This window comes from Salvelinus sp. IW2-2015, linkage group LG4q.1:29 (assembly GCF_002910315.2).
Source record: "Salvelinus sp. IW2-2015 linkage group LG4q.1:29, ASM291031v2, whole genome shotgun sequence".
In the NCBI taxonomy this organism is placed as follows: Eukaryota; Metazoa; Chordata; class Actinopteri; order Salmoniformes; family Salmonidae; genus Salvelinus; species Salvelinus sp. IW2-2015.
Window position 1 is genome coordinate 50,000,098 of NC_036842.1, and position 27,668 is coordinate 50,027,765.

The 27,668-nt window shown below is 41.4% G+C and overlaps 1 protein-coding gene across 2 annotated transcripts in view; it reads left to right on the forward strand.

The window, feature by feature from the left end:
- Window positions 1–27,668, forward strand: part of znf609a (zinc finger protein 609a) — a 176,468-nt gene that overhangs the window by 100,616 nt on the left and 48,184 nt on the right. Inside the window, exon 1 of one of the 2 annotated variants that reach the window (XM_023984908.3) lies at window positions 17,036–17,479. The exons of the other annotated variant lie outside the window; for it this stretch is intronic. The gene's annotated coding sequence lies outside the window, so the exon portion shown is untranslated. Of the gene's footprint in view, window positions 1–17,035; window positions 17,480–27,668 lie in introns of those variants that run through there. 2 annotated transcript variants of the gene reach the window in all.

Here is a 27,668-nt window from a genome sequence, read left to right on the forward strand (position 1 = left end):
TTAGATATCGTGCAGCAGCTGTTTACAAATGTACATAGGCCGCCACCCCGTGTCTTACCAGAGGCTGCTGTTCTGTCCTGCGGATAGTGTATAACCCGCCAGCTGCGTGTTATTTATGTCGTCGTTCAACCACGACTCTGTGAAACATAAGATGTTACAGTTTTTTATGTCCCATTGGTAGGATATACGTGCTTTTAGTTCGTCCCATTTATTTTCCAGCGATTGAAGGTTGGCTAATAGTACGGATGGCAAAGGCAGATTAGCCAATCGTCGTCTGATCCTCACAAGGCACCCCGATCTCCTTTCGCGAAATCTCAGTTTCTTTCTCCTGTGAATGACAGGGATGACGACCTGTTCAGCTGTATGGAGTATATCCTTCCCATCCGACTCATTAAAGACGAATTATTAGTCCAATTCGAGGTGAGTTAATCGCTGTTGTGATGTCCTGAAGATCCTTTCAGTCATAAGAGACAGTAGCAACAACATTATGTACAAAATATGTTACAAACAATGCGGAAAAACTAACAAAATAGCACGGTTGGTTAAGAGCCAATAAAACAGCAGCCATCCTCTCCAGTGCCATCATAATTTTTCATATATCATCATAATAAATGCAGCGGTAAAGTGCGCATACAGGCTATAGGAATGAACCATCTCTAAACAATAACATCTAATGCAATACAGGCACTTATAAACGTATCTGAGATATACGTAAGCTGCACCAGTACTATACAGCTACAGATGTGACAAGGTTATTAGGCCTAAGGTAATTGCTTTCAGTCAGTCACCATAATTTAGCATTAACCCTCCTGACAATAAACCTCACAACTCACTTCTTGAATGCATACACAATCTTCCTAAAATAAGTGGACTGATAACTTGGTCGTCAGCCAAACTTGTGTCTTCTTCTTTGGGATTGGGTTGGCAGATCGCATCCAACTTTTAAGGCCTACACCGCCATTTACTGTACTGGAGTGTGAGGCCAGTCACGGACTACCCAGATTAAATTCTCTTCATTTGTCCTGTTCCTCTAAGAAAGTGAAATAGAGCCCTAGACACCACTAACTTTCCCTTTCCTCCCCCCACTACACCAACCAAACCCCAACCCCGTCCAAGCCTCTCTAACCCTTTCACACAATCTCCCTATCTACGTCATACAGTTCACAAAATAACACATAACACACTGTTTCCTCCACTAAACATTAATCACACAGACAACTTGCATCTTTATCTGCTGACAATGATAGCCACTCTGACCTGCAGTGGGAGGGGTCAGAGTCCAAATGTGCTTTCAGGCACTCTGATTGGTGGAAACCAGGAAGCTGTGATAGGATGTTTTCTCCCCTTCTCAGTTGTCTAAGGGGACTGTGGGGAAAGTCACATGTACAGGCATTTTTTTAACTATTATTTTGTTTTACACCTTGGGTCCATTTAAATGGAGTATCAGCCTGATCACTGACACCCACAGAACACAGCTGTGAAGAGTTTACACAAATATTAGCATCATAGCCCATATTGCAGGACTTTGACACCACTGTGAAATGAGCCACATTAGCTCACCAGTAAACCTATGTGTATTGATCATTCATATTGCAATGTACAGGCTTACCAATGGATCTTGGGTCCATGAAATGGGGTATCAGCCTAACAAATTCTTATTTTCAATGACGGCCTAGGAACAGTGGGTTAACTGCCTTGTTCAGGGGCAGAACAAAATATTTTTACCATGTCAGCTCGGGGATTCGATCTTGCAACCTTTTGGTTACAAGTCCAACGCTCTAACCACTAGCCTACCTGCCACCATGTAGAGAAAAATAAATGAATATGTAGAGAAAATAAATGAATTTGTCAGTGTTTTTGTATTTTCCTGCTCGTATATTTATTTATGTGTGGATTTATTTATCTATTTATAGGTGCATTTATTTATTCAGTCATTTAATTCTAATTATGGCAGGTTTGGTCCTGCATATGTCAAACTACTATCCTGCATAGTAGAGAAGTTGACCTATTCTATTGGTCAGCTTGTCGAGAAAAGTAGCCTAGCCCAGTAAGGCTACATAAAAAAAGATGTATTCAAAATATATTCAAACGTCAAGGTTTCAAACAATTAAGTAGTTTTTTCCAAAATTCGTAGCCACCAGCTCATTGCAAAATGGTGTGTGAAGCGCTGATAAAGCCTATCTTCCTGTTGCCGTTTTAGATGCTGCAGCAGCAGCTTCTCCCGAGCTCTGTGACAGGTTTCTCGCTCAGACTGTTTCTCTATGCTGTATGCATGTGAAAAATAAGATGCATAACGAATATACTGTAGCCTACACGCACCGATTGAATTCAAATAAATCATGCAAATGAACCTATAGACCGATAAGCATGACAATTTCCACAATATTCATTACAAGATGTAGTTGAGGTTTAGGGTTCAGTGAAAGATTTGTCCCAAATACAATGCTTTTAGTTTTTGAAATATTTAGGACTAACTTATTCCTTGCCACCCATTCTCAAACTAAATGCAGCTCTTTAAGTGTTGCAGTGATTTCACTCGCTGTGGTAGCTGATATGTATAGTGTTGAGTCATCCGCAAACATTGACACACTGGCTTTACTCAAGGCCAGCGGCATGTAAAGATTAAAAAAAGTAAGGGGCCTAGACAGCTACCCTGGGCAAGTCCTGATTCTACCTGGATTATGTTAGAAAGGTAAAGAACACTTTATTTGTTCTGTTTGACAGGTAACTCTTTATCCACAATATAGCAGGGGGTGTAAAGCCGTAACACAAGTTTTTTCATCAGCAGACTATGATCGATAATGTCAAAAGTCACACTGAAGTAATTTGTGTAAGTGCTGTGCTTGTTGAATGTCCTTCCCTATAAGTGTGCTGAAAGTCAATTCGTTTACAGTAAAATATCATTGTGTCTAGTCAAACGCAATTTTTTATTTTCTTATTTTAAACAGGCTGATTGGTTGGCTATTTGAGCCAGTAAAGGGGGCTTTACTATTCTAGGGTAGTGGAATTACTTTTTTGTCCCTCCAGGCCTGAGAGCACTCACTTTCTATTAGGCTTAGATTGAAGATGTGGCAATATCATCCTCTATTATCCTCAGTAATTTTCCATCCAAGTTGTCAGACCCCGGTGGCTTGTTGATAGAGAACACATTTTTTTTCACATCCTCCACACTCACTTTACGGAATTCAATAATACAATGCTTGTCTTTATACTTGGATGTGTAGTGTCAGCGTTTGTTGCTTGCATGTCATGCCTAAATTTGCTAATCTTGCCAATGAAAAAATCAGTGGCTTTTGTGATCAATGGGCCATCTGATTCAATCAATGATAGAGCTGAGTTTACCTTTTTGTAAAAAAAATTAAGGTGCTCCAAAGCTTTTTACTGTCATTCTTTATATAATTTATTTTTGTTTCATAGTATAGTTTATTTTTGTTTTTATTCTGTTTAGTCACATGGTTCTCAATGTGCAGTACGTTTGCCAATCGGTTGTGCAGCCATTATTTGCCATTCCTTTCGTCTCATCCCTTTCAACCATACATTTTTTTTAATTCATCATCAATCCACGGGGATTTAACCGTTTTTACAGTAATTTTCGTAATGGGTGCGTGCTTATTAGTAACTGGAATAAGCAATTTCATAAATGTGTCAAGTGCAGCGTCTGGTTGCTTCTCATTACACACCACAGACCAACAAATATTCTTTCCATCAACAACATAGGAATCACTACAAAACTTATTGTATGACCTCTCATACACAATATAAGGCCCAGTCTTTGGAACTTTGGTTTTCCTAGATATGGCTACTGTATCGTGATCACTACATTCGATGGATTTGGATGCCGCTTTAACCTCTCTTGGGTACGTGAGACGTTAGCGTCCCACCTCTTCAACAGCCAGTGAAACTGCTGGGCGCTAAATTCAAATACAGAAATACTCATTATAAAAATTCWGAAAACAAAACATATTTTACATAGGTTTAAAGATTAACTTCTTGTGAATCCAACCACGGTGTCAGATTTAAAAAATGCTTTACGGCGAAAGCATACCTTACGATTATTTGAGAACATAGCCCAGCAGACAAATCATTACAAACAGTAACCAGCCAAGTGGAAGTTACACAAGTCAGAAATAGAGATAAAATGAATCCCTTACCTTTGATGATCTTCATATGGTTGCACTCAGCAGACATTCATTTACTCAATGAATGTTCCTTTTGTTCGATAAAGTCTCTTTATATGCGCGTTTTCTTCAGTAATCCACAGGCTCAAACGCAGTCAAAACAGGCAGACAAAAATTCCAAATTGTATCCGTAAAGTTCATAGAAACATGTCAAACGATGTTTATATTCAATCCTCAGTTTGTTTTTAGCCTAAATAATCGATAATATTTCAACCGGACAATAACGTCGTCAATATAAAAGGTAAACAAGAAAGGCACTCTCTCGGTCTCGCGCATGAAAAAGCTCTGTGACACTTTAGGGTCCACTCATTCAGACTGCTCTTACTTCCTCATTTTTCAGAATACAAGCCTGAAACAATTTCTAAAGACTGTTGACAGCTAGTGGAAGGCATAGATACTGCAACTTGAGTGAGTCCTAAGTCAATGGATACTGTAATGGCATTGAATAGAAAACTACAAAACCAACAAAAAAAACTACCTCCTGAATGGATTTTTCTCAGGTTTTCGCCTGTTATACTCACAGACACTATTTTAACAGTTTTGGAAACTTTAGATTGTTTTCTATCCAAATCTACCAGTTATATGCATATCATATCTTCTGTGCCCGAGAAGCAGGCAGTTTAATTTGGGCATGCATTTCATCCAAAATTCCGAATGCTGCCCCCTACCCAAGAGAAGTTAAAGCAGAAACACCAGTGTCAACAGTGAAGAGGCGACTCCGGGATACTGGCCTTCAAGGCATAGTTCCTCTGTCTAGTGTCTGTTCTTTTGCCCATTTTTTTTTTTTATTGGCCAGTCTGAGATATGGCTTTTTCTTTGCAACTCTGCCTAGAAGGCCAGTATCCCGGAGTTGCCTCTTCACTGTTGACGTTGAGACTGGTGTTTTGCGGGTACTATTTAATGAAGCTGCCAGTTGAGGACAGATGAGGCGTCTGTTTCTCAAAGTAGACACTAATGTACTTGTCCTCTTGCTCAGTTGTGCACCGGGGCCTCCCACTCCTCTTTCTATTCTGTTTAAAGCTAGTTTGCATTGTTCTTTGAAGGGAGTAGTACCCAGCGTTGTACGAGATCTTCAGTTTCTTGGCAATTTCTCACATGGAATAGCCTTCATTTCAAAGAACAAGAATAGACTGACGAGTTTCAGAAGAAATTTTGAGCCTGTAATTGAACCCACAAATGCTGAAGCTCCAGATACTCAACTAGTCTAAAGAAGGCCAGTTTAATTGCTTCTTTAATCAGCACAACACTTTTCAGCTGTGCTAACATAGTTGCAAAAGGGTTTTCTAATGATCAATTAGCCTTTTAAAATTATAAACTTGGATTCGCTAACACAACGTGCCATTGGAACACAGGAGTGATGGTTGCTGACAATTCAATGTTATTTTAATGGACAGAAAATGTGCTTTTCTTTCAAAAACAAGGACATTTCTAAGTGATCCCAAACTTTTGAACGTTAGTGTACATTTGCTGAAGCATTATGACAACTCAGCGACAAAATGGTAGGGATTAACTGAGCTGGGCGTGGGTCATTGACAAGTCATTGTCTCAACACGGCCTTATAGTGCTGTGAAAGGATCCAGGAACCCAGATTATTTGGGTGGATCCCATCCTCCTTATAAAACAAGCTATTGTCAATAAATGTTACAATGATCGTGTAGCCAGTTATGGAGGGCTAAGAGTTTGCTGACATGTTCAATGCCACGATTTAGGGAGTGCACAGGGCCAAATATTATGGGGAGTTTGTAGGTGTCGAGTAGAGCCCCAATAAGTTCTTTAAATTCCATCTCTAGCTGTTCTGAGCTGCTCTTCATAAAGTCATTGAATCCCACATGAACAATGAAAGATGCAGGTTTAACACGTTTGGGAGCAGCTTATTGATGTCCTATACTCGTGTTCCTGGATAGCACAAGGTTTTTGCTCCAGGGACTGAGACATTTCTCTCCATTGTACTGCCCAATACAATGGCTGGAGAAATACGCCCATTCCTACCCCTCACACAATTAGTGGAACCTTTCACGGGCCCATGAGAAGCAGAATAGCATACGCCCGCATTTCACCATTGGCCTCATGGTAAAATCCCTGAGTGGTTTCCTTTCTCTCCGGCATCTGAGTTAGGAAGGACGCCTGTAACTTTGTAGACTGGGCGTATTGATTCACCATCCAAAGTGTAATTAATAACTTCACCATACTCAAAAAGGATATTCAGTGTTTGCTTTTTTTTTACCCATCTACCAATAGGTGCCCTTCTTTGCGAGGCATTGGAAAACCTTCCTGGTCTTTGTGGTTAAATCTGTTTGAAATTCACTGCTCGACTGAGGGAATATTTGTGTGTGTGTGGGGTACAGAGATGTTAAAAACTATTATTTCACATAGTGAGTCCTTGCAACTTATTGTCAAGCAAATTATTTATCCTGAACTTATTTATGCTTTCCATAAAAAATGGTTTGAATACAATTATTTATATTTTTTGGAAAAACACAATTCCACTTTGACATTATGGGGTATTATTGTATGTAGGCCAGTGATTCAAAAATCTAAATTTAATCAATTTTAAATTCAGGGTGTAACACAACAAAATATGGAAAAAAGGAAAAGGGTGTGAATACTTTCTGACGGCACTAAGTTTTGCTACTGTTCAATTGTTGGGCATATTTTGAGTTCAATATCATTACATTTGAAAATGTTTGTCAATTCTTTACAGACAGCAATGTATGCATTATGACTCCGTTATACAATCATACAATCAATTTGACTTTGGTAAAAACAATCTAACTACAAAACAACAAAATGGTAATCATTTACAGTTGAAGTCGGAAGTTTACATACACCTTAGCCAAATACATTTAATCTCAGTTTTTCACAATTACTGACATTTAATCCTAGTAAAAATTCCCTGTCTTAGGTCAGTTAGGATCACCGCTTTATTTTAAGAATGTGAAATGTCAGAYTAATACTAGAGAGAATTATTTATTTCAGCTTTTATTTCTTTCATCACATTCCCATGGGGGTCAGAAGTTTACATACACTCAATTAGTATGTGGTAGCATTGCCTTTAAATTGTTTAACTTGGGTCAAATGTTTTGGGTAGACTTCCACAAGCTTTCCACAATAAGTTGGGTGAATTTTGGCCCATTCCTCCTGACAGAGCTGGTGTAACTGACTCAGGTATGTAGGCGTCCTTGCTCGCCTATGCTTTTTCACACATTTTCTATAGGATTGAGGTCAGGGCTTTGTGATGGCCACTCCAATACCTTGACTTTGTTGTCCTTAAGCCAATTTTCCACAACTTTGGAAGTATGCTTGGGGTCATTGTCCATTTGGAAGACCCATTTGCGACCAAGCTTTAACTTCCTGACTGATGTCTTGATATGTTGCTTCAATATATCCACATCATTTTCCTGCCTCATGATGCCATTTATTTTGTGAAGTGCACCATTCCCTCCTGCAGCAAAGCACCCCCACAACATGATGCTGCCACCCCCATGCTTCACGGTTGGGATGGTGTTCTTCGGCTTGCAAGCCTCCCCCTTTTTCCTCCAAACATAACGATGGTCATTATGGCTAAACAGTTAAATTTTTGTTTCATCAGACCAGAGGACATTTCTCCAAAAAGTACGATATTTGTCCTCATGTGCAGTTGCAAACCGTAGTCTGGCTTTTTTGTGGCGGTTTTGGAGCAGTGGCTTTTTCCTTGCTGAGCTGCCTTTCAGGTTATGTCGATATAGGACTCGTTTTACTGTGGATATAGATACTTTTGTACCTGTTTCCTCCAGCATCTTCACAAGGTCCTTTGCTGTTGTTCTGGGATTGATTTGCACTTTTCGGACTAAAGTACGTTCATCTCTAGGAGACAGAACGCGTCTCCTTCCTGAGCGGTATGACGGCTGCGTGGTCCCATGATGTTTATACTTGCGTACTGTTGTTTGTACAGATGAACGTGGACCCTCAGGCGTTTGGAAATTGCTCCCAAGGATGAACCAGATTTGTGGAGGTCTACATTTTTTTCTTGAGGTTTTGTCTGATTTCTGTAGATTTTCCCATGATGTCAAGCAAAGAGGCACTGAGTTTGAAGGTAGGCCTTGAAATACATCCACAGGTACACCTCCAATTGACTCACATTATGTCAATTAGCCTATCAGAAGCTTCTAAAGCCATGACAGCATTTTCTGGAATTTTCCAAGCTGTTTAAAGGCACAGTCAACTAAACTTCTGACCCACTGGAATTGTGATTCAGTGAAATAATCTGTCTGTAAACAATTGTTGGAAAAAGTACTTGTGTCATGCACAAAGTAGATGTCCTAACAGACTTGCCAAAAGTTTGTTAACTCCTCTAGGGTATGTGGGACGGTAGCGTCCCACCTCGTTAACAGCCAGTGAAACTGCAGGGCGCCAAATTCAAAACAACAGAAATCCCATAATTTAAAATCCTCAAACATACAAGTATTTTACACCATTTTAAAGATACACTTTTATGCAGAGCGCCAAATTCAAATTCAAATTAATTACTATGAAAATTACTATAATATCAAACTTTCATTAAATCACACATGAAAGATACCAAATTAGAGCTACACTGGTTGTGAATCCAGCCAACATGTCAGAATTCAAATAGGCTTTTCGGCGAAAGCATACGATGCTATTATCTGAGGATAGCACCATTGTAAACAAAGAGAGATAAGCATATTTCAATCCTGCAGGCGCGACACAAAACACAGAAATAAAAATATAATTAATGCCTTACCTTTGACGAGCTTCTGTTGTTGGCACTCCAATATGTCCCATAAACATCACAAATGGTCCTTTTGTTCGATTAATTCTGTCGATATATATCCAAAATGTCAATTTATTTGGCGCGTTTGATCCAGAAAAACACTGCTTCCAAATTGCTCAAACGTGACTACAAAATATCTCAAAGGTTACCTGTAAACTTTGCCAAAAAAATGTAAAACTACTTTTGTAATACAACTTTTGGTATTTTTTTACGTTAATAATCGATAAAATTGAAGACGGGATGATCTGTGTTCAATACAGGATTAAAACCAACTAAAGCCAGCTTTCTACTCCCGCGCTTCTATCTAACAGGACACCTCGAGTGACTCGACTTRAAGATGGCCGTACTTCTTCATTACACAAAGGAATAACCTCAACCAATTTCTCAAGACTGTTGACATCCAGTGGAAGCCGTAGGAACTGCAAGCAGGTCGCTTAGAAATCTGTTTTCCCAATGAAAACTCATTGAAAAGAGAGTGACCTAAAAAAAAAGATCTGAATGGTTTGTCCTCGGGGTTTCGCCTGCTAAATAAGTTATGTTATACTCACAGACATGATTCAAACAGTTTTAGAAACTTCAGAGTGTTTTCTATCCAAATCTACTAACAATATGCATATCTTATCTTCTGGGGATGAGTAGCTGGCAGTTGAATTTGGGTATGCTTTTCATCCAAACGTGAAAATGCTGCCCCCTACCCTAGAGAAGTTAACAAGACATTTGTGGAGTGGTCGAAAAACTATTTTTAATGACTCCAACCTAAGTGTATGTAAACTTCCAACTTCAACTGTATTTGAATGGTACGTTTCTATTGATAAACTGTGTAAATCAAGATGTAGCCTAGGTCTATTCAAAATCCAGGTGAATCCATATTATTCAGTGTGTGTGTGTGTGTGTGTGTGTGTGTGTGTGTGTGTGTGTGTGTGCTTTTAGTTGAGTTTTTTTGTTGCCGATTTCATTAGGCTACAGATGACAAACAATACCTTCCATTTTGAACATATTTTATTGGCAACTGCTAGGAGAACATATTTTAATTTAGTGATCAACAACATTTGCATAGAAGAAGCAATTTCTTATTATATAGAAGTGTGCGCTGTCTCTAAGAAAGTAATGATGTCATTCGTGATGCAGAATGTGCCTATGGAATCCAGTGGAAACCAGATGGGAGACTAAGTTAATTTGTTTTTGGCAAGGGAGACAGAGTGAATGAATGTTTTTGGTGAAAATCAGCTTAGGTATTAGCATATTTTGCGTTATGGTTAGCATATTATCACAAACAAAGTACTAGGGTAGTGTATTCAGCTGTACGGTAGCAAGGGAAGTTACCCTAAAATGAAAGCTCGAAGCTACTGGTTTCGTCTTGTATTCTAAACGTGTTCTACCCTGTATGGACATTTGTTTTGCTAACAGTAATAAACAGTTTCTACGTGCCGCGTCGCAGTATCTTAGTCTCACTCCTCATTCCTATCTTCATGCTGAGCTCCTCGTGTCTTATCTTTAGTTGTGTTAAGTATGAGAAATTAGGGCCTTACATTTGGGTAATTTAGCACACGTTTCTATCCAGAGCAATTTACAGTAGTGACTGCATAATTTTTTTTGTACTGGTACCCCGTGGGAACCGAATCCACAACCCTGCCGTTGCAAGCGCCAGGCTCTACCAACTGAGCCACACAGGACCACGGAACTACTTCTATTGATTTTGCTGGCGTGATAAGACATCTTATTCAAGTAGTTCACTGTCAGTGTTTTTGACCAGGTCAAAATGTAAATATACACCACGTGGCAACACACTATTTTCACATAAAAACCTTTTAGATGCCGTCTTGGAAAATGTGCCAAGAGGAGTGCACCGAGGGTAAGCCTCCATGAGTGCAGTGAATTATCTCGTGATTTTGCAGCATTATGGCTGTCCGCTGCTTTCGCCAGAGTGGAATTCTTCTCTCAGCCCAGAGTTTACTCTGGTGGATAGCTCAAATAGCTGAATGCCTGGGCTGTCTGAGCAGAGAGGGGTGTGTTTTGTTAGGTGGAGGGTTAGCTCGCGACGTGTCGGTCGGCCGTGTTTTTGTTCAGGCTCTAGCTCCTGGGTTGCTGCTGCTGGGCTGTTTTGTAGCACCCCTGCCCCGCAGGACTCCAGTAAAAACACACCACACATTGTTTTCCACAAGTCTGCCCCTCAGCCCCTCTGTCTCCCCTCTACAGTGAACCAAAATCAAGGGAACAAAGCAAGGGGGGAATGCTTAGCTCAGTCTACCTACCTATCGTGTGTGTTATAGCCTCGATTCTGCCATAACCCTGTTGTGTCAGCAGTGAAAAGACTGAAGGCTTCGCTGAGTTGATTTAGTTGTTTTTCCTTTCGCCCTCCCCTTCAACCTTGGATGGTCTTCAGATGATTACGAGTTGTTTCCACAAATTCAGTTGGATGTTTCCAGGTTTAGGTGCTGATAGTTGCCAGCAATTGTCCTTGTCTCGAGAGTCTGAAGAGTGTCGTTGAAAGTGTGTTCTGTTTGCTCGCTGATGTTGTCCGTGTAGTAAGGCTCTGTGCCGTTATTCTGAATGAATGTGCTACTTATCTATTCACCTGACTCCCTATTGAGAGCACCGCTGTCTGTTACCTTGAAAAGGCAATGGCTCTCATGGTTGATTCTGAGGAATGAACTGGTCATGAACATGCCTGAATCTTGGCTATTGCCCAGTTGAATGGTCAGGTGCAGCAAAGAATGACCTAAAAAAGCTGCAGCTGGCCCATAACAGCAGCACGTCTGACCCTCAAATGTACACAGAGGGCCAATGTCATTAAAATGCACGTCAGTCTCTCCTGGTTCAGATTGGAGGAGAGATCGACTGCATCAGTGCTGGTCTCTGTAAGAAGTATTGATGTGCTGAAAGTACCAAATTCTCTATTCAGCCAGTTAACACACAGCTCCAAAAACCCATATACAGTGGGGAGAACAAGTATTTGATACACTGACGATTTTGCAGGTTTTCCTACTTACAAAGCATGTAGAGGTCTGTAATTTTTATCATAGGTACACTTCAACTGTGAGAGAAGGAATCTAAAACAAAAATCCTGAAAATCACATTGTATGATTTTTAAGTAATTAATTTGCATTTTATTGCATGACATAAGTATTTGATACATCAGAAAAGCAGAACATAATATTTGGTACAGAAACCTTAGTTTGTAATTACAGAGATCATACGTTTCCTGTAGTTCTTGACCAGGTTTGCACACACTGCAGCAGGGATTTTGGCCCACTCCTCCATACAGACCTTCTCCAGATCCTTCAGGTTTCGGGGCTGTCGCTGGGCAATACGGACTTTCGGCTCCCTCCAAAGATTTTCTATTGGGTTCAGGTCTGGAGACTGGCTAGGCCACTCCAGGACCTTGAGATGCTTCTTACGGAGCCACTCCTTAGTTGCCCTGGCTGTGTGTTTCGGGTCGTTGTCATGCTGGAAGACCAAGCCACGACCCATCTTCAATGCTCTTACTGAGGGAAGGAGGTTGTTGGTCAAGATCTCGCGATACATGGCCCCGTCCATCCTCCCCTCAATACGGTGCAGTCGTCCTGTCCCTTTTGCAGAAAAGCATCCCCAAAGAATGATGTTTCCACCTCCATGCTTCACGGTTGGGATGGTGTTCTTGGGGTTGTACTCATCCTTCTATTCCTCCAAACACGGCGAGTGGAGTTTAGAGCAAAAAGCTCTATTTTTGTCTCATCAGACCACATGACCTTCTCCCATTCCTCCTCTGGATCATCCAGATGGTCATTGGCAAACTTCAGACGGGCCTGGACATGCGCTGGCTTGAGCAGGGGGACCTTGCGTGCGCTGCAGGATTTTAATCCATGACGGCGTAGTGTGTTACTAATGGTTTTCTTTGAGACTGTGGTCCCAGCTCTCTTCAGGTCATTGACCAGGTCCTGCCGTGTAGTTCTGGGCTGATCCCTCACATTCCTCATGATCATTGATGCCCCACGAGGTGAGATCTTGCATGGAGCCCCAGACCGAGGGTGATTGACCGTCATCTTGAACTTCTTCCATTTTCTAATAATTGTGCCAACAGTTGTTGCCTTCTCACCAAGCTGCTTGCCTATTGTCCTGTAGCCCATCCCAGCCTTGTACAGGTCTACAATTTATCCCTGATGTCCTTACACAGCTCTCTGGTCTTGGCCATTGTGGAGAGGTTGGAGTCTGTTTGATTGAGTGTGTGGACAGGTGTCTTTTATACAGGTAACGAGTTCAAACAGGTGCAGTTAATACAGGTAATGAGTGGAGAACAGGAGGGCTTCTTAAATAAAAACTAACAGGTCTGTGAGAGCCGGAATTCTTACTGGTTGGTAGGTGATCAAATACTTATGTCATGCAATAAAATGCAAATTAATTACTTAAAAATCATACAATGTGATTTTCTGGATTTTTGTTTTAGATTCCGTCTCTCACAGTTGAAGTGTACCTATGATAAAAATGACAGACCTCTACATGCTTTGTAAGTAGGAAAACCTGCAAAATCGGCAGTGTATCAAATACTTGTTCTCCCCACTGTATACCCCAAAAGACACGCAATCATTGTGTATTTATTATTACTTTATCACGTGTTTTACTTTTCTATTATTTCTTTCTCTCTGCATTGTTGAGAAGAGCCCTTAAGGAAGCATTTCACTGTTAGTCTACACCTGTTGTTTATTAAGCATGTGATTAATACCATTTTATTTAATTTGACAAACTAAACACACCCATCATTGTTTTTGTATTTTTTATTGATAAAAAAAAAAAAAAAGTTTTAAGTTGTAGTCTTGTTCTTCGGTCGTGGTGTTATTAGTTTGGATTTGTGTTGCTGTTCCTGTCCATTAGTGTTCTGCGTTTTGTCATTTTCTGTGTTTTCTGTGGACCCCAGGAAGAGTAGCTGCTGCTTCTTCTGCATCTAATTGCGATCTGAATTTAAAAAATCATGAATAGTTTTGATGGCCACGATTAAAGAGCTACTATTTTTATTTCTCACCTGGTAATTGAAGTGCACTTTCCATTCGCCATTCAAGTGCGTCGGCAACTAGGCAGGCTTCAGTGCATAACACACCACTTTGCAATGAGCTGGAGGCAGTAAGCATTTTTAAAGCACATACTTAATTGTTTCAAACCTTTACGCTTTACTACATATGAGGCGTGTCTTACCTTGCTTCAAATTAGCCTAGCCAAAATCCAACCAGACGTGCAGGCAATTATAAAGACTTCCATATGCCATTGAAACAAGTAGCCTATTTTTCTCATGTTCTATTGGTTTTCAAATCAACTTTTTTTCGTTGTCCAGTAGCAAAAGGCACAATCCTAGTCTATTAGTAACTCATGCTAATTGTTGCATCTTTAGATCTTCCCTCTCTACTTCATGAAACCGCTCGCATGTGCAGTGTGCTTTTGACAACGCTGTTTTCCCAATAATTGCATTATGTAACAAACATTTGCGTAGCCTACTGCCTTGTGCGTTCATTGCTGCACTTAACATTTGTAGAAATCATAGATTATCAACATTTTAAGCTAAATGTTTTGACCTGTTGCATCAGACTTATTGCTTTTTAAGTTGTTCGGATGTAGCGTAGGCCTAGCGGTTGTATGAATATCTTCCCACAATTGTCCCAGAGTCTGTTTGGAACAGGCTATTTCTTTCTCGCACAGAACGCCAAGCTGACCAATAGAATAGGAACCTTTTCTACTATGGGGGTATAGTAGATTGACATAGGCTCGTGATTTTGCAGTTTGTTAATCGTCTTGTTGGCTGAGGAAAAGTAAATGTGGACAGTTATTTTAACAAGTTCAAATTGCACATTTTGAGTTTCGTAAGAAGGACACACACCGTTCTATCCTTGGCGTCCTAATCAGGTTACGCACCCAATGCATATGGGTCCGGTCAATTTCTTAAACGTCGGCCTATGTTTACTGCAGGAAGGACGCAATGCACAGCTGTGTGGTGGGTATTGTGTTTCAGTTTTACCGCTGCCCTCGTGCTCGCCGAACACATTGGCTGTGGTGGCGAGAGCTTGTTCTCTCTCTCTCCACATTTCCCTCGGTTTCAGAAGGCCACTCTTTTAGACGACTGGGCTTGTTTGTTTGACTCCCACGCCCAGATCTGTTCTAGATCCCCCCCCCCACAATGCCTTCTGCCTCCTGACAGATGGAGCGTAGAGTACCATTAATCAAGATGGCATACTGCAAAGCGTTTCGAAATCACTCCTTCTTAAAAAGCCTCCTTGTTTTCTGTTTGTATTGTGCTGAAGGTAGTAAATGGCATATGATATTGGCATTAAATAGAAGTATGGGGAGGAGGATACGCTGATTCCTTAGTTCAGAATGCCATTTTCTGTTTACAGATCTATGTACAGTCACTGCCATCAGGCCTATGTAGGGCGTACACATTATAGACGGGAGAGCATGTTGTCCGGGGGTCAGCGTAGTGTGCAGGCTTATGGGTCACAGTGGCGAGAGCTGCTAAGTTTATAGTCCTGTTGGATGGCGATACAGGAAAACCCTGTCAAGAGCTGTGGTTGTGCCTAGTGGAAATATTTAATATCGGGATCCATGCTGGCCACATAAACTCTGTTTTCCAACATCTGGTCGTCTCCTTGACCTTCAGTGTGCTGCTGGCTCTGGTTAGCCCCCCCCCCCCCCCTCCCCCACACCTCTCTTAAGCATCAAAGGAGCTATCGTGGTGCGCAACCCGGGGGATTTACGTCTAGTGCTGCACTTACGCAGACATAACACTTGTTTACTGTTATGGTATGGACTTTACATAGTGGTTTTCTCAGGGCTCTGTCTTCCTCTTCGGAGCACTTGTTTTTGACAGGAAGATTAGTTATGACCACTTACATGATTAAAGCCAATGACCTTGGAATTGACCGTAATACGCTTTGTGTCCTCCTGTCTCTTCGGTGTTTATGATAATGTAGTAGGCTTACTTCGTCCCCTAGGTAGTGTTCAGTGTATCTTTCGGGCAGGGGGCAACCATTTCTGGAATCCCATCTGACCAAAGGATTGCGAGGGGCCGTCAGGGCTGTACCATGTGGACAAATAGGCTAGACCTGTACAGAATGCCGAAACATGGTGATGTTGATGACGTACACGTCCATGTTGCCATAGCGATTAAATGCACAATAACAAATTGCCTAGCCTTATAGGTGTTCGTGTATAAACACACCCCCCCCCCCCCCCCCCCCAGATGAAAAAGTACTACACAAGTCCTTGGTCTGTTTCCTTCATCCAGTACAGGGCTTTGTACGGATTACCCACCTTTGAGGGACGCCTGCAGCGTGTTGCAACACTGGTTAAGACAGAGAAGCATTGTAGGCAGCCAGCTAGCTGCCTATAGATGTTGATTGCAGGATTCTATGGCCGCTTGCGCCCTTATTTGAGCTCGCAGCGGTGGCATCACACATTTGCTCCTGGGGGCCGATCTCTGGTAAACAGCTGTGCTGTAAAATGACATTCCTCACATAACACTTCATTATTTGAAGGAACACATTCTTCCCAGAGGTAATCTCTTCCTCATCGCACAGAGCCATCGCCGGGGCTGTATAAACTCCTAGTATGTTATAATCCCGTCCTGCCATGCTGAAACAGGATTAGCTCTGTCTCTATTTAGCAGTGTGTGTGTGGAGGTTTGGGTTGGGAGAAGACCAGGCAGCCACTTCACACGAGAGATTCGCCTCTGAAACGTTCTTCGTGTCTGTAATGGCCGACGCGGGTATAGGGCTAATGTAGTCAGTCAAAGAATACGCTCACTTAATGTGACAACATTAATTCATTTAAATCGTGGTTTTCTCCGATCTACTTTGGTTTGTTAACACAGCAGGGAAATTAATTGCATGCTGGGTATTTTACTATCCCCATCCCCATCATTTTTTATCCGGCTTTTTTTCTCCTCAAAAAAATCTCAATCTTTGTTCATGAGCTTTAACTGTGAAATGACTACCTCATAATAATGTCTGTAATCGAAGCGATTGGGATGAATAAATGTTTAGTGTACACAAGCGCCCTGTGGAAAGCCTGTGAGTCAGTATGTGTAACAGGGAGGAATCCTGAGGGCACACAGCAGAGCAGGCCTGTGGAAACGATCCCAGAGCTTGGAGAAACAAAGCACTTTCATGGCCGGCTGGCCCTTCCCTCTCTGTCTCTCAGCTTTGTAAGCAGCGTGTGTGTCTGGAATGGCTGTGCAGCAAGGCGTGGGGGAGGGGACGACCGAGCTAGGCAGAGAGATCGAGAGAAAGGGAGGGAGCGAAAGGGAGCGACTCGCTCGCACTGCTAATTCAGCCCATTAAAGTCTTGTGCATTCAGAGCAGCTATATTCCATTGTCAGCCCCAGCATATTTCCAGCGCGCCTCATTTCGCCTCTCGACGCGCGAGTAGCAAGAAAGTGGAAGAGGTGGGGGGAGGAGAGGAAAACAGGACTGAACAACCCTACATAGGAGAGGAGAGGAAGGCCTGGATCTGGGACTGACTGTCAGTGAGAGCTCGGGCTACTACAGTGGGCCTGCAATGGGCAGAGGGGGTCAGTATATAACGTGTCTGTCTGTCTGTCTGTCTGTCTCTGTCTGTCTGTCTGTCTGTCTCTGATTTGCCTGCCTGTGAGAGAGGCAGCCATGCTGTTGCAGCCTCTGCCTAAAGGAGAGAGCACTTGAGGGGGAAAGGAAGGAGGGGGAGGCAGGCAGCTGAGGGAAAGGAGGAGGCGAGAGGGATGCCAGAGCTCTGTGTATAAATGGATGAGACGTTTGAAGCTGCCTGTGCTTTGCTCAAAGCTTTCTCAGCTGTAGGAAAGAAGAGACTTTAGAAGCAGCAGGAGAGGTGTAGATGGAAAGAGAAGGGGGGATAGAAAGAGCCCTCTGTTCCTTTATTCATCTCTCCTTTCTGCCTCTGAAAAATAAGTACTGGTTTATAGAAAGAGGGAGAGATTGATATTGGAACAGGGAAATAGCATTGACAGTGCTAGAGACCCAGACAGACAGACAAGACAGACAGACAAGACAGACAGACACGGAGGGAAAAACTGGAGCTTCAAACGCAACAAAGCCAGTCCAATCGACTCGCAGTGAAGTGAGGCAGTTCAAATGCCGACTGAACCCTCAGAGCGTGTGCATTGTCAGATTAAAGCTGTCACAGTAAGAAGATAAGGAAGTGGGGGGGGGGGTGATTTTTAGACTAGCTTTACCCAAGAGGGGTGGTCGAGTTCCCTCCTTTTTCCTGGTATCTGGCTGGGGTGGAACGGAGAAGGGAGCTTCACGGAGAGTTTCTGTGAAGGGTTTCTGTGAAGGGTTTCTGTGACGCTTCCCCCTTGATCAGCTCTCCATTTGGGACAGCCCAAACATTTCCTCCCTGCTGTTGCTCTGACACAGGAAGGAGATGTTCCAGGTTGTGTATGCGTGTGGATCGTTTTCGACATCATGTTTACACGAGGGCTGAGGCAGTGATTTGCCACCTCCTCTGTGTCCCTTTGTTCCTGAATGTACGGTAGACTAATCTTGTCCGGCCCATAACGTTTTCAGCCCTGAAAATGTCAGGCAGTTAACTTGCTCTCACCACTACAGTTTGTGAACACTGGCGGCCTGAGGGTGTTTTAAAGGGTAGGTAGCATAAACGTAGCCACATGTAACATATGGATTTGCATTAGTATACGGATCAAAAGTCCAAATGCAAAAGTTATACCTCACTTTAACCTTTTTCTAGTTATTACATAAAACAAATCAGAATTCCAAAGAATGCTGAAGATATGTGGGGAAAAAATATTTCTGCTGGGTGTGACGTTATACGGAGGACCCGGCAAGCCAGCCTATTCCCTATAATGTAAACACCAACAGAAATCATTTCAAAAGTCTCTTCAAATGAGTTCAAGTTAAACCAAATCGTTCAATAAAAATTTCAGCCAACCTACAAGCAAATACATGATGAATTTGTTACAAATCAGCTTGCAAGGTTGCTAGCCAAGTAGCATGCTAACATTAGCCCTACTAGCCTGATAATGTTAGCTTTACCAGCCTGCTGTGGGCCATTCCACACTAACAGAATTATGCTTTGACTCAGATTCTTTACTTTAAAATGTATACCAAACAAAAAACAATGATTTCAACGTTTAACAAACCATACGCACAAAGAATACTTTTCAACAATTTCTACTGAAAAATGTACTAAAACTAATTTAGTGGAAAAACTGTGTCGATTCAAACTTTGGTAACGGAATTACGGTAAAATCTACCTCAGGTTTTTATGCGACCACATCTTCCAGTAAGTGAAGTGGATGTACACCTGATAACGGAATTACATCATGGATTCCTGATCTGTACTAAACAGAAATGCATAAATATGGATACAGCACAGTAGAGTACAGTGCAGTACAATACAGCAGAGTAGAACTAGGGTAGGGTAGAGTTCAGTAGAGTACAGTGCAGTACAATACAGCAGATTCGAACTAGGGTAGGTAGAGTTCAGTAGAGTACAGTGCAGTACAATACAGCAGAGTAGAACTAGGGTAGGGTAGAGTTCAGTAGAGTACAGTGCAGTACAATACAGCAGAGTAGAACTAGGGTAGGGTAGAGTTCAGTAGAGTACAGTGCAGTACAATACAGCAGATCGAACTAGGGTAGGGTAGAGTTCAGTAGAGTACAGTGCAGTACAATACAGCAGAGTAGAACTAGGTAGGGTAGAGTTCCAGTAGAGTACAGTGCAGTACAATACAGCAGAGTAGAACTAGGGTAGGGTAGAGTTCAGTATAGTAGAGTACAGTGCAATATACTCTACTGTACTATTGTATTGGACTGTACTCTACTGTGCTCTACTCACTGTACAGTGCTGTACTGTTACTGTACTCAGTACTGTATTGTACTATACTCTACTGTGCTATCCAAACTTCGAAACATACAAGTGTTGTCACGGTGTCAGAATTTTGACTTTGATACTGATACCACGTTTAGTTTCACGACACACCAAAACAATACTCGATACCAAAACAATACCACGGCAAAGAAAATAAAGCTTATTATCTAAAGTCACAGAATAACCACTTGGCTTAATTTTTAATTGAAGAATATGTTGCTAACTGGTAGAACAACTAAAATAACAAGTCATAAAATATCTATATTCAATTTCTTTAAAAAAAATAAAGCACCATATTAAGCACCATGTTTTGCTCACACATAGACATATTTTGCAGATGTTATCGCAGGTGTAGCGATATGGTTATGTTCTTAGCTCTAACAGTACAGTAATAAAAAACGATACACCCAAATCCCCAAAAGAAAAAGAAAGGAATTAAGAAATATAGAAATAATGGAATGAGCAATGAGGATGTGTGTGTATAGACATCATGGACAGTATACGAAAAGATGTGTGGAGATGTAGTTATATAGGATGAGCCTTGACTAGAATAAAGTTATATATGATGAGCCTTGACTAGAATAAAGTATGTTAACATTATTATTAAAGTGACCAATACATAGGACACCAATCTCTTATGCTGCAGGGCTGAGTACTGGGTGGTAGCCGGCAAGTAACAGTGACTAAAGTTCAGGGCAGGGCACTGGGCGGAGGCCGGCTAACGGTGACTATTTAACAGTCTGGTGGCCTGGAGATAAGAATCTGTTTTTCAGTCTGAGAAGGCTGTCTTAAATTGTCCTTATGCAAAACTGTATCTGAGACTCGGAGCATGCAAAATAATTTTACGATTTACATCTAAACTGTTTTAAAATGTAATTTGATACATACAGTATCAGGGTTAATTTGCTCATGAATGGCCATACTATTGGGTGAAATCGCATTCCTTAGACCTACAGTGTGATTCAAAGTGCATCATACGGGGATGATTTCTGTATTTTGAAAGTTAGATATCGTGAAAACTTGATTGCTGACAAGCAAAACATTTAGGGACTATGTCAACAATGGCCTAATGAAACAAATACCAAAATATTGTTTTTGAGTGGAGTTTTCCTTTAAGGAATGTTGACCCATTCTCAAAACAAGTTCCACAGTCTCACACGGCTCTTTCTCTTTTTGGGGCGGATTTAACTTCAGCTGACCTGGGATCATAAATATGGGGTGTTGGAGAGGATCTGGTCCGAGCTTGAAAGGACCTCTGACCCAAGAGCAGCCATTAAATGTTCCCTGTCTTTCACTCTCTGTTTTATGAACGGTGAGTGAAAAAGACACACGGTGAAGAGAAACGCTCTGCATTGCGTTGGACGACTGCTTCGCAGACTACTTAGCTAGAAAACGGTCCACCGTCTTGACAGCTATGTGCTGTGGATCTAATTTTATGAGCCTCTCCTGAGCTCTATTGAGGTTTTGTCTCGAGAAATAGCTGGTATTACAGGGTGTCTGGTGAGAGCCAAGAAAGTGGCAGTTAGGCCGGAAACATCAAACTGATGGTTTACCTGCAGTCTTTCAAGAACCTGCCTCTGCGCTTAGCTACAAAAACAGTGGAATAAATATCTCACTCACTCAGGCTATTATTCCGTTAACGGTTAGCCTGACTGTCGACTCAAAAGACTGGAGACAAGTGTACAAGATTGCCATATGATTCTGTGAGCTGAATAGCTGGCCTTTCTTTGAGTGAGCGTTTTTGGTCGCCTGGTTGAGATGTGAATCAACATGCCAGGTCTACTGCCTCTCCTTTGTCCCATCCTATCCTCCTCTCCTTTCTTTCAACCCTCACACTACTGTTGTGTACAAACAGTGCCTGTGGCGTTAAGCAAGGTCAAGGCTGTAGCAAACCACAGTGCTCTTTATCCAGTCATGTATCTGTCTGATTCTATTATCCAATTTGGCTGTGTAGAAGGATAGTGTCATTGCCCCTATAATGGAGTAATAATCGTCAACCAGAGAAGAGCCAGCACAATGGTCTTAAAATAGCTCCAAGGCCCTTGGCTAGCAGTTGGTAGTATCTCTTCCTGAGCCCTTCCTTTAAGCCCAAGCCTGCAGTGATGATTGCTGAGCAGCGATGATTATCACCATCCATCTGCAGTGCCTTCAGAAAGCATTCACTCCCCTTGACTTTTTCCACGTTTTGTTGTCTCAAGGTGTGATTAAAAGGGATTTAATTGTCTGTTTTTTGTCAATGCTCTACATATGTAATATATTTTGATTAGATAAGTATTCAACGCCCTGAGTCAATACATGTTAAAATCCCCTTTGGCAGTGATTCCACCTTTTTGAGTCTTTCTGGGTAAGTCTATAAGAGCTTTGCAAACCTGGATTGTGCAATATTTGCCCGTTTATTCTTTTTAAAATTCTTCAAGCTCTGTCAAGTTGGTTGTTGGTCTTTTGCTAGACAGCCATTTTCAAGTCTTGCAATAGATTTTCAAGACGATTTCACTCAAAACTGTAACGAGGCCACTCAGGAACATGCAATGCCATCTTGGTAAGTAACTCCAGTGTATAATTGGCCTTGCACTTTAGGTTGTTGTCCTGCTGAAAAGTGGATTTGTCTCTGTGTCTGTTTGAAAGCAGAGTGAACCAGATTTTCCTCTAGGATTTTTTCATTTTCTTTTTATCCCCCCAAAAAACTCCCTAGTCTTTGCCGATGACAAGCATACCCATAACATGATCCTGCCACCACCATGCTTGAAATTATGAAGAGTGGTACTCAGTGAGTGTTGTGTTGGACTTGCCCCAAACATAATGCTATGTATTCAGTTCATTTATTTGCAGTATTGCTTTAGTGCCTTATTGCAAACATGATGCATGTTTTGGAATATTTATATTCTGTATAGGCTGCCTTTTCATTCTGTCATTTAGGTTAGCATTGTGGAGTAGCTCAAATGTTGTTGATCCATCCTCAGTTTTCTCTTATCAAAGCCATTTAACTCTGGTTTAAAATCCCCATTAGTCATGGTGAAATCCCTGAGCGGTTTCCTTCCTCTCCAGCAACTGATTTAGGAAGGACGCATGTGACTTTGTAGTGACTGGGTGTATTGAAACACCATCGAAAGTGTAGTTAATAACTTCACCATGCTCGACTGAGGAACCTTACAGACAATTGTATGTGTGGGGTACAGAGATGAGGTGGTTAAAAAATTATGTTGAACACCATTATTGCACACGGCGTTAGTCCATGCAACTTATTACCTGAAGTTATTTAGGCTTGCCATAACAAAGGGGTTGAATACTTATTCACTCAAGACATTTGAGCTTTTCATTTTTTAAATAATTTGTACAAATTTCTAAAAACATAATTCCGCTTTGACATTATGGGTTATTGTCTGTGGATCAGTGACACAACATTGTAAATGTAATACATTTTAAATTCAGGCTGTAACACAACAAAATGGGGGAAAAGTTGAGGGGTGTGAATACTTTCTGAAGGCACTGTAACTATAGAATCTTCCACCTGCCTCGAGTTTAGTCTAATCGGCCTTCATTTGTTTAGGACCGTAGAAACAGGAGAATATCTAAGTAAAGGGAGAATTTAGCAGAGTCGTAACACTCAAGTACTGTTGGAGTTCAATAGAATGCCTTTCGGCCCCCCAGCATATTTCATTCCAAGACTAATGGAGAAAATATTTAGTCACCATTAGTATTTGTGATACAGACCTGAGTAAATTATAATGTAGCTAATTCATTACTCATGGACCGTTTTCTTAGTAGTAATTGTGGTACAGACCTAAATAATGTGATAATGTAGCTTAGGGTTGGGGGCGGTGTCAAAATTTCTCCTATTGTACTTTTCTCTTATCGTGTTAAGTACCCATTAAGCATTGTGATATACGATGGTATCGTGTAGGCCTACTCTACACATCATTTTCTTCATAAGCTTTGCTCCGCTGTAAGTTTTCTTTTGACTTCTCATTCGATTTTTCCATCGGGAAAAATCAATTTCACTTGAATTTCACTTCTTGTTGCCTGTATTTTGTTCTCATTCTAAATCAAGCTGTGATAGAGAATAGCCTATAGACTCTGACGTTCACACTTGTTCCCATTTGAAAGCTGCGTCTTTAGGACATGAAACACTTTATTAGAATAGCTTATTTGGGAAATACTCTCCATAACTTTAACTTGTCTTAGTGCTTTTGATAGGCTTTTTTAATTAGTAGTGTTTGGCTTTTGGCTATTTGGTTCGCAATGGCAAGGAGGGATGCATGCATCATTTATTTAACACTAAGCTCTGCTCAACTGTACGGTTTGTTCAAATGTACTTGTTGGATTTTTCTATCTCGCTGTTGTTTATTCTACCTCTCTCGTTATTACCTTAGGCCTATCATGTTTTTAGGATATTCAAAAAACATCTTCAAACTTTCGGAGAACTCCTGTTAGTTAAATTCATTGTTTGATCACGAAGTATCACGTCAGGAGAAAGCCAGCCTAAAAACGAAAGTCGTATTCATATCAACTGGAGAGGAAAGACTAAATGAGGCTTTTAAAATAATAGCAGACACCGGAGTGTTCTGCTATATGGCCCAGGTCATCTGACAATGAGAGAAAGAATATATATTTTCTGACTGGATATTTTGAGCTGCTTTGGGGAAAATCTTAGCCCTGTCGACATTTATTCTCTTGCATTCTGTAAATTGTTTATAACATATTTATTTAAATAGATTATGCAGGTTATAGCAAAGGAATAGGCCACTTGGCATGGCTCTGCTGTGGGCTGCCCGGTCAGCTCTTTACTGCGTGGTGCCGGTCAAGTTTAAATAGGCTATACATCGTCTGTCATATCACGACGTCGTCACCATTGACGATGGCTGTCCATCTTCGATATCCCACACTATTGTAATATCGCCCAACCCTAATGTAGCTACTGATATCACTCCACGACCCTTTCTTAGTAGTGTTTGTGCTGCAGACTTATGTAAAGTGATAATGTAGCCACTTGTATCAGGTCAAGGATTGTTTTCTTAGTGGTACAGACCTGAGTAAAGTGATAACTACTTGTATCACTCAAGGGCAATTTTCTTAGTGGTGTTTGTGGGATAGAAAATTGTGCTCTTGTTACTCTGGCTCTCTGCGACCGCGAGTGAACGCGACAGCTGCTGCGTGGGGAGGAATGAGGAGGGGGAGCAGGTTCTCTTGTGGCCGTGTCAGAGAGGTGACAGGTTAACAGGCATGCAGGGCGGCTTTGTGGTCCGAGTTGGTCCCACTCTGATGAGGTCAGTGTCACAGGGAAGGGCGCCTTTTAATGAGATTAGGAGAGCGCTGCAGCTGCAAAGCACCTCTGAGACTCCGAGACGGAGGGGGAGGGAGGGAGGGAGGGAGGGAGGGTGGGAGGGGGAAATAATGTATGTGGAAAAAGTATAGAGACGTGTGGTGGTAGAGAAATGCAGAGAGGGGGAGAGTGAGTCAGAGGAACAGAGAATGAGGGAAGGAGAAACCCCTCTTGTCATGTTGAGAGAGCCGACAGGCCAACTGTTGTTCCCTTCCTAATCTCGTTTCACTCCACACTGTGAAGGGCCCTTCCCCAGGTGTGCTCGGCCTGACCCCATTTCAGCCTCCCAGAAAGCAAGAGGAAGAGCAAGTGAGGGAGTGAAAACAAGTGAGTCATTTCTATTTTATACCGGAGCCGTTAGAAATGCACCCGCCGTACATTTTAAAGTGCGTGCCTTTTTCGGATTAGAGCTTCAAGAGGGTTATGTGTTGCTCCTAACCTCTCACGACATCACCGTATCTGAAACACAGAACAATCCCAAGCCCGAGAGAGCAACGTACTGCTTTAAAAAATAATAATAATAATAATCTTGCCATTGGTAGTAGCTGTTAGACATGCTATTTACTCTGTACGGTGTGTAGGAGGGCTCATAGGCCGCCGGGGGATCGCCATGCATATTTAACAGGAGGATGAGTACATCCACTGGAACCATACTAGACTACTAGTATTAAAACGTCACTCTGCATCGCACAGTAGTTTAAGCGGATTGTAATACGAAGCTCATCTTACCAACCACGGAGGATGGACAGAAGAACTAAAGATACAGTGCCTTCAGAAAGTATTCATACCGCCTTGATTTATTCCACATTTTGTTACAGCCTGAATTCAAAATGGATTGAATATTATTATTTTTTCGCCCATCTTTTTTTTTTTTTTTTTTTTTTTTTTTTACCTTTTATTTAACCAGGTAGGCCAGTTGAGAACAAGTTCTCATTTACAACTGCGACCTGGCCAAGATAAAGCAAAGCAGTGCGACAAAGACAACACAGAGTTACACGTGCGATAAACAAACGTACAGTCAATAACACAATAGAAAAATCTGTATACTGTGTGTGCAAATGGAGTAAGGAGGTAAGGCAATAAATAGGCCAATAGTGGCGAAGTAATTACAATTTAGCAATTTACACTGGAGTGATATATGTGCAGAGGAAGATGTGCAAGTAGAGATACTGGTGTGCAAAAGAGCAGAGGAAAAAAACATATGTACACACAATACCCCATTATGGAAAAGTGAAAACGTGTTCTTTGACATTTTTGCAAATGTATTGAAAATGAAATGCGTATATCTAATTTACATAAGTATTCACACCCTTGAGTCAATACATTATAGAAGCAACTTTGGCAGCGATCATTCTTTCTAGGTTGGTCTCTAAGAGCTTTCCACACCTAGATTGTGCAACATTTTCCCATGATTCTTTTCAAAATTCTTGAAGCTTTGTCAAATTGGTTGTTGATCATTGCTTGACAACTATTTTCAGGTCTTGCCATAGATTTTCAAGCAGATTTAAGTCAAAACTGTAACTCGGCCACTCGGGAACATTCACTGGGGCGGCAAGTAGCCTAGTGGTTAGAGCATTGGAATAGTAACCGAAAGGTTACAAGATCGAATCCCCGAGCTGACAAGGTAAAAAATCTGTCGTCTTCCCCTGAACAAGGCAGTTAACCCACTGTTCCTAGGACGTCATTGAAAATAGGAATTTGTTCTTAACTGACTTGCCTAGTTAAATAAAAAATTAAATAAAACACAACTCCAGCATAGATTTGGCCTTGTGCTTTAGGTTATTGTCCTGCTGAAAGGTGAATTGATCTCCCAGTGTCTGGTGGAAAGCAGACTGAACCAGGTTTTCCTCTAGGATTTTGCCTGTGCTCAGCTCCATTCCGTTTCTTTTTTATCCTGAAAAACTCCCCAGTCCTTAACGATTACAAGCATACCCATAACATGATGCAGCCACCACTATGCTTGAAAGTGTGGAGAGTGGTACTCATGAATGTGTTGTATTGGATATGCACATAACACTTTATTCAGGACAAAAAGTTTGTTTTTTACTTTAGTGCCTTGTTGCAAACTGAATGCATGTTTTAGAATATTATTGTCCTGTACAGGCTTCCTTCTTTTCACTCTATCATTTAGGTTAGTATTGTGGAGTAACTACAATGTTGTTGATCCATCCTCAGTTTTCTCCTATCTCAGCCATTAAACTCTAACTGTTTTAAAGGTACCATTGGCGGCCTCATGGTGAAATCCATGAGTGGTTTCCTTCCTCTCCAGCAACTGAGTAAGGAAGGACGCCTTTATCTTTGTAGTGACTGGGTGTATTTATACACCATCCAAAGTGTAGTTAATAACTTCACCATGCTCAAAGGGATATTCAATATCTCCTTTAATTTTTTTTATTACTTTTTTTTCCCATCTACCAATTGGTGCCCTTTTTGCGAGGCATTGGAAAACCTCCTTGGTCTTTGTGGTTGAATCTTTGTTTGAAATTCACTGCTAGAGTGAGGGACCTTACAAATAATTGTGTGTGTGGGGTGCAGAGATGTCATAAAAAGATCA